Genomic DNA, 8,855 nt, shown 5'->3' with positions numbered 1-8,855 from the left:
CTTTGACTGGTTTTATCTTTTTAAAATTTTATTTTATTTTTAAATATTCACTATATAGTATATACATATATATATATATATATATATATATATATGTATATACACATATATATATATATATATATATATATATGTATATACTATATACTCACTGCTTCCATTCCAGTCACCCCCATCCACAATCCTTGCCCCATCCCTCATCCCTTTCTCCTCTGAGTGAGTAGGGGTCCCTCAGATATCCCCACCACCATGACACTTCAAGTCTCTGAGAGGCTAGGCTCATCCTCTACCACCAAGGTCAGAAAAGGCAGCCCAGCTAGTAGAGAATATCCCATATATAGTCAACAGCCTATATGAACATCCCTGTTCTAGTTGTTCAGAAACCATATAAAGGTCAAGCTGCACATCTGCTACCAATGTGGAGGGAGGTCTACATCCAGCCTATGCATGTTCTTTGATTGGTGGTTCAGAATATGAAAGCCCCAAGGGTCCAGGTTACTTGACTCTGTCATTCTTCCTGTGGAATTCCTATCTCCTTCCAGGACAGCAATCCTTCCTCTTATTTTTCCATAAGAATCCCCAAGCTCTCTCAACTGTTTGGCTGTTGATGCCTATACCTGTCTGAGACAGCTTCTGTATGGAGCCTCTCAAAGGACAAGCATAACAGAGTATCATTAATAATATTAGGTTCTTGCCCATGGGATGAATCTCATGTTGGTCTGGTTATTGGTTGGCCATTCTCTCAGTCTCTGGTCCCTCCACTGTGCCTGCATTATTTGTATAAAGGATAAATTTAGGGTTGAAAGTTTTGGGGGTTGGTTTGTGTCTCTGTCGTTCCCATCTGGGGTTTCTGTCTGGTTACAGGTGATCGCCTCTTCAGATTCCATATCTCCAATGTAGTGAGTTACAGAGAAGGTCACCCCCTTTGACTCTTATATGCCTCCCTTATCCTAGGTTTCTGTCTCATCCTGCCAGATGTCCCCCCTTACTCCTGTCAGTTGCAGATTATATTCATTTTCATGGACATCTAGCCATCTTTCCTGTCCAACACCATACCTGATCCTGAATTCCACATTCCCCTCCCTATGTCCCCCTTCCTCCCAGTTCTCTCCATCCATCTGCCTCTTGTGACTATTTTATTCTCCCTTCAGAGTGAGATTCAAGCTTCCTCACATGGGTCTTTCTTCTTTATTAGCGCCTTTGGATTTGTGGAGTGTAACATGGTTACTTATATTTTGTGACTAATATCCCCTTATGAGAGAGAACATACCATGCATTTTCTTTAGGGACTGGATTATCTCACACAAGATGATATTTCAAGTTCCATTCATTTGCCTGCAAAATTCATGATGTCCTGTTTTTTTAATAGCTGAATATTATTCCATTGTACAAATGTACATTTTTATATCCATTCTTCAGTCAAGGGATATCTAGGTTGTTTACAGTTCCTGGCTTTTATTAATAGAACTACTATGAACAGTCATAATTAAGCATGTGTCTTTGTGAGATGTTGGATCCCAGGTAGATGCCCAGGAGTAGTATAACTGGGTTATCAAGTAGAACTATTCCCAGGTTTCTGAAAAAATTCCAAATTGATTTCCAATGTTATGCAAGATTGCACTCCTCTACCAGCAATGAGGAGATGTTCTCCTTGCTTCACATCCATGCTGTCTCTTGAGTTTTTATCTTGGCTATTCTGATAGGTGTAAGATGCAACCTCACCATTGTTTTCATTTACATTTCCCTGATGCTTCAGGACTTTGAATGTTTCTGTAAGTGCTTCCTGGCCATTCAAGATTCCTCTGTTGATAATTCTCTGTTCAGTCCTGTACCCCACTTTTTAATTGGGTTACTTGGGTTGTTGGTATCTAACTTCTTGAGTTCTTTGTAAATTTTGCATATTAGGCCTCTGACAGATGTAGGATCACTGAAGATCCTTTCCCAATCTGAGGGCTGCTGACTTGCTCAATTGACAGTGTCCTTTGCCTTACAAAATGTTGTAGTTTCATGGGATCCCATTTGTCAGTTGTTTATCTCAGAGAATGCTTTTCTCTCTGTAGAAGATGGGGAAATGATTATTGAATGACTGAGGCTAAGAAAATATATTTCTGTACATTCAGTATTCCTCACAAGATGTAGTAATGTGATATATGAATAATGTAGGAAATACCTAAAAGCATAAAGATATTAAAAAGGGGGTATATGCCAAAAGGATTTTTGTCCTTGGACACTAACATTCTAATATCAAATTGAGTATAATCTAGGTAGATCCTAGAGGAGAGATTTCATTACTTGAGAATATGTTCCCCCACACTGTAAATAATACATTCCTTTTAATTTAAGACAATCAACTTTGTCACTGTCTGTATATTGTAAATGTATATGTGTAAGAATAGACTATATATTTTTAAATATAATAAGCATAATAAATATATGTTCTTAAATATAAACATAATGTTACTCTTAAGGGTTTTTTCAGGTGCTGACTGTGGTTTTGGTTTGATTATTTTAAATCAAGTTCATTTGAATGGCATGTCAGAAAATTCCAATTTCACCTAGTAGTGAGCACAGCAACAAGATGCCTGCAATACGCATGATGCTGCAGCGACAGGATGCCTACAATACCCACAATGCTGATCATATCCAGGGGTCCTTTATAAGGTCTAGAGGTGTCACCCTCTGTTGACAAGGCCTTATATGGAAATACCAAGATTCAGAAGTTACAGAAATCAGTGAATTTCTTATTCCTGATTCTTCCTTTTGATCCTCATGAAAATCTTGACAGTTGATTTCTGTTTGAACCATTTTCCTTAGTCTTTTGGTGATTCAACAACACATTTTTGGATCTGTGAGGGGATGGCAATTTGTTTTAAGTTTTATATGGCAATATTATTTTATTTCCCCAGTGAATATGGGAAAATAGATTCCTGATAAAGCTGAAATATGAGGTGTTAAAGATATCATTTTCTCACATGCTGGTCAAACATCTTTGATTTTCTGTGTTGTGGAAATCACTTGATTTTTACTGGTGAAATAATAATTTCACAGGCTGTGAAGCATAGTCTTTTTTTTTATTGATGACTTGGGGGTATCACACATGTCCCTTTGCATTGAGAAAGGTCTTGTAAATACGCTTTTATTATCTAATGAAGAACATACACCTTATATACAGAATTATCTGTTGTTATTCTGGTGGCTTAATGTATACCAATATGGTCAAAGAGAAAATGGATTGGAGTAGTTAATATACTTAAAGTATTATTTAGGATAGGAATATTTGTGACTCTTAGAACTGGAATGTGAGTCACTATCATTGCAAAAAATATTCTTATTGTCAGTATCTCATTGATATCATCCATCCCTGACATTCCTCCACCAAATTTTCTTTGTAACAGTTCAGTCATCTGGAGGGAGACTATAAAGAGTCAGGCAGTCTAATGTTAAAAAGTGTTTAAGTCATAATATGGAAATATTGCCTTCTTTTTGCATTTTTATTGGACATTTTATTTACATTTCAAATGTTATCCCCTTTCCTGGTCCCCCCTCCAGGAACCCTCTATTCCATTCTCCATCCCCTGTTTTAAATCAAGTTCATTTGAATGGCATGTCAGAAAATTCCAACTTCACTTGTAGTGAGCACAGCAACAAGATGCCTACAATACCCATGATGCTGCAGCAAAAGGATGTCTACAATATCCACAAGGCTGATCATATCCAGGAGTCATTTACAAGGTCTAGAGATGTCACCCACCCACTCCCACCTCCCTACTCTCAAATTCCCCTACACTGGGGCATCGAGTCTTCAAAGGACCAAGGGCCTTTCCTTCCACTGATTACCAACAAGGCCATCCTCTGCTACATATGCAGCTGGAGCCATGAGTCCCTCCCTGTGTACTCTTTGGTTGGTGATTTAGTCCTTGGGAGCTCTGAGGTGTCTGCTTGGTTGATATTGTCGTTCTTCCTATGAGGTTGCAAACCCTTTCAGCTCCTCCACCCGTTTCTGTAACTCCTCCATTGGGGACCCTGTGCTAAGTCCAATGGTTGGCTGTGAGCATCTGTCTTTGAATTTGTCAGGCTCTGGCAGAGCCTCTCAGGCTCATACCCCTAAAGGAATTCATCTGTGTTTTTCTGTATTCTAAGACTTCCTCAGACATTCAAGTAGCATCTCTACATCAGTAGAGAACTAGTGCATTATGAAAATTAAAGTTTCTTGAAATTACAACTAAATCCTCTTCACCTCACACTTCATAGAATGATTAAATACTTTGTAGATACTGTTGGGTAAAACTGTGTGATCTGAAAGGTACATACAGTGCATTGTCGCAGAAAGCCTGATCTGAAACTGTGTGTGTTATTACAAAGATGTAATAGACTATGGTCCCATAGAATACAAGAGAAAGGCATATGAAAGAACAGAAGGAGACTAAGAAAGAAGGAGCCCCCTGTAGGGTGTGCTGAAATGTAAACCCTTACTTTTGCAAAATACATATGGAAGGATAAGCCCTCTGTTCTTTAGAATTTCTGTTTTGTTTAAGGCATAATTAGAAGAGGAACAATTACATTAAAAAGGCAGTGTTTATAGTGAGTCCTAAATGAGTGATACACTCAGAAGAAGAGGGCTCAAAATGTAATGAAAGTGGCACTGGTAGATGCATGCTCAGATATTCAGCAATGTGAATAAAAATAAGTAGGTGGCCTTTCTCACAGAGAAAGAAAGCCTCTCTCAGAAGGAGTAAAGCCTACTATTCCTTCAACTTTTGGCTTAACTGATAACAATCCTAAAACAATAATTTTATAGAGGTTCAGCCACTCACCAGGTTGACTTTTGTTAAAACAACAAAAGCTGACTTATACATTGTGGCTTTGAAGATAGAAAAAGTGATTAATCACCAAAGAATAGGCTGAAATAATATCAATATTAACATAAAATGTTGCATTTCTATTGTTCAGCATATTTGTCTCTGTACCAATACCATGATGTTTTTAATCACTATTGTGCTGTTGTACAGCTTTTATTGTTGAGAATTGTTTGGCCTATCCTGGCCTTTTTGTTTGTTTGTTTGCTTGCTTGCTTGCTTTTTTTGTTTGTTTGTTTGTTTTTGAGACAAGGTTTCGCTGTATAGCCCTGGCTGTCCTAGAACTCACTCTGTAGACCAGGCTGGCCTCAAACTGAGAAATCCACCTGCCTCAACCTACCAAGTGTTGGGATTAAAGGTGTGTGCCACCAACGCCCGGCATATCCTGGACTTTTTTATTTTTCCATATGAAGTTCAGAATTGCTCTTTTCATGCCTGAAGAACTGTGTTAGAATTTTGATAAAGATTCTATTGAATATCTAGATTGCTTTTGATAAGATGGCCATTTTCACTGATCCATGAGCATGGGAGATCTTTGCAACTTCTGATGAGGAAGAGCATCCCCCTAATCCTATAAAGACCTGATGCTCCAGGAAAAGTAGATTCCTGGAAGAAGAGAAAACTCTCAGAGAAAAGCGGTGGGAGAGTGGGCTGTAGAACTCTGTGAGGAGGAATAATTGTAATGGAAATAAATACAAGAATTAATTTAGAAAAGAAATGAGATATTTAATGAGAATCACATAGCTAGGCTCAAGAAACCTCCCTAAAATTTATAGGCTACAAAGGCCCCAGAAGTCTCCAAAACAATGTACCATATTTTCATCACTCTTGGTTTACCATTACAATTAAATGACAAGACGGCTCTTCTGAAGACATCACCCACTTTTCCTATAAGACAATGATAACCTGGTCTCAAGAGACCAGCAAACTTTCTCCCTGATAGCTAGCTTTCGTGGCACTATAAATTGCTATGTAGGCTACAGAAACAAGGGAAGCAATGGTCTTGCTTAGTGCTTAACACCTGCATGCTATGGTACCAGCCACCTGGCAAGATGTAACCACTGGTGCAATAATGGCATAGTAGTTATTGGGGTAATTAAATACTTCCTATTGGATTTTAATCTGACAAAATAACGGTTTTCATGTATGCTACTGAAACCTGGTCAAAAGATCATTACTGAGAAGACCATAGGCCTGAAGGGAAAACTGATTTTCTGTGTGTATTAAATGTTGTCATTACCATCCCCAATTTAAATAAAAATATTTATGTTGAAAAAGTAAAGACAATCTGCTATCATATCTATGTCCTCTGAGACGCTACCTGTATATTTGCAGCAACTTGCACGCTTCTCAGAGATACCTCAGAACTGGACTTTTAAAATGTTAAGGTTGTGGTGATGGATTTAATTGGCCTGAGCAAGTTACAGACTTTTATGTGGCAGAAAAAGACATGGGAACTCAGAAAGAAAATAGACCATGAAGAATGTATTTTCATGGAAACCTGGCAAAATTGTAATAGTTTGGTAAAATTACAATTATATCCTTAGTATTGCCAACAACACCATAGTTTAATAGATCCCACCAATTGCAAAACTTTTGTTTCCAAATCTGAAAATCACTGAAAGGGTAATTAATGCATTTACTCCAGTGCACACAATTTAAAGTGGTACTCAAGCATGATGTCACATTTGAGATTGAGGCAACTCCATAAAGGAAGAAATCTACTAGTGCTTCTGAGATATCTAAAACCACAGGTCCAGGCTATGATGGCTGGGATGATTCTGTTCTCTGGGCTTGTAAGTGGCATAGAAACATTAAAATACTGAAGAATCTCCTAAGAGAAAACAAACAAAGAATCATCACAGTACAGTGTCTTTCAACTCTATGTTTTAAGAAACAAGAATAAGCAAAAATAAGGCTTCCCAACAAATAGTTTAATGTTATTGAACATGTATCCAAAGGTGTGACATACTGAATAAGAAACGCAGATGTTAAAAACAAAAGCAACTCGGATGTCTGTAATTTCAAGAAAGGACTCATGTTACACAGTGAACAGAAATTGTAAAGGATGTAACAACAGTGAGATCATGTGGCCATGACTTGTCATAGTGACAGACTATTATCTAGCCAGGATACAGGGGCAGCAAACATAAAATATCTTTCACTATTCAGTATTTAGGTAAGCCATCTTTTACACCATACACTCTCAAAGAGTGCTTCATAATATGATATTTTTGGACACTTAGACGCTTGAATTATTACTCAAGTAATTCCTTGATATCTTCATCCAATTTTTGACTCTGCCTTTTTCCAATGAATGCTGACTGTACTTTCCAATTTTCTTTAAGATTTGGTATGATCCTGTGATTTATCCTATATATATGAGACTGTGAAGTCTGAGTATTTGTTTTACATGTAGAAATTAGCATGTGACTGATAAATTTTTATATTTTTATTTTCTCATACAACATGAAAATCATATATTTATAAAACCCAGGCTACCCATGAACACAGAGATTAAAGAGTGGATCCATACTAGAATGTATGATACAATGTATAAAGAAAACTTGAAACACACAAAAGCACATACTTATGTATATATACACACACAAATGCACAAATGTTATCTACTGATGATGGGAACATTTACTATAGCAAAAAAAATTAAACACTTTAAACTTCTTCTTAAAATAACTTTATCCTATGAATTCATGATATATAAACTATTATAACTTTTAAGCAAATAGCAATTAATTAGTTGGATATAAACAATGTCATACTTCATGTACACTTTTCTTGTAATCATATTATTTTAACAAAAGTATATTAAAGAATGCCTCATTTTACAGGGTAAAATATCCATTATAAACATGTCATAGGCACATTTTAAATGTTTACAGGAAATGGAAGGAGAAACTTAGCATTACACCTAGAATAACTCTTACTGACTCATGTTCTATAATAGAAAAAAATATTAACTTCATTCAATGCAGCCTGCTTTTATTTGGAGATAAGGGTTTGCTGAAATTACTTCTTATATTATGGGTGATATCATACAAAAAGAAAATCAAAGTCAAAAGTCAATAATCTCTTATCCTCACATCTCCCCCACTTTCTCTATATTAGTCTCTTCATAACAAGACTTGACTGCACATGGACTAGACAGACAAGGGTATGTGTTTTTATATGGATCATGGTATCTATATAATTTGATTTTAAAAAACAGTCATAAAGATGGGGTTGATTGGCATCTTGCTCGTTATTTATTTCTGCTGTATGGGTTAGTGTTTATAAAAAAAAATGGGTAGTGAGGAGGCAAAGAAAAGGGAGAGGTTCTGGAAGGCCCGAGTATAAAAACTAGGTTGAGTTTCAATAAAGCAGATTCAATTCAGGCAGAGAGGGAAGACTGGAAATGCTTCTTCTCATGACTTCATTAGACACACAGACATATTTTTCCCAGAACATCTCAGTACTTTCTTCAAGGTTATTCAGCAGTACTTGGATGCAAATTATTCAGCCTCTTTACTGACATTGAAGTCTCTGAGCGGCTGTTTCCGGGAGCCTTTAAATTGAGTTTTATGAATAACTTAATCTTTTTAGATTCTGTCACATTAACTTGAGTTTTGAATGCAGAGATATTGCTTCAGAAAGGCCACTCTATCAATTTTACCCATGTATAAGTTCAAGTATTAAATCCAAACTAGACAGAAGAATACATACTGACCAAACACTAAAGAGAATGTTCTAGCTCAGGTTCATTTGAGTCCTTTTGATCTTCATCATTTTAATGAACAAATAAACATATTAGCATTCTTAGCTTCTGGCTGAAATGAATTATAATGAAGTGAAAAGATAAACTGTAATTCAAGTATATATACTTGTATCATTACTTATTCAAGTGTCACATTAAATACTGTAATGATGACCTAGGTGGGAGAGAGGAGGAGGAGGGGGAAAATAGCTCTAAGGATCAGGTATTGAGAGAGATAGGAGAGGGCC

This window comes from Mus caroli, chromosome 15, assembly GCF_900094665.2.
Source record: "Mus caroli chromosome 15, CAROLI_EIJ_v1.1, whole genome shotgun sequence".
In the NCBI taxonomy this organism is placed as follows: domain Eukaryota; kingdom Metazoa; phylum Chordata; class Mammalia; order Rodentia; family Muridae; genus Mus; species Mus caroli.
This window is presented reverse-complemented; position numbering follows the sequence as displayed.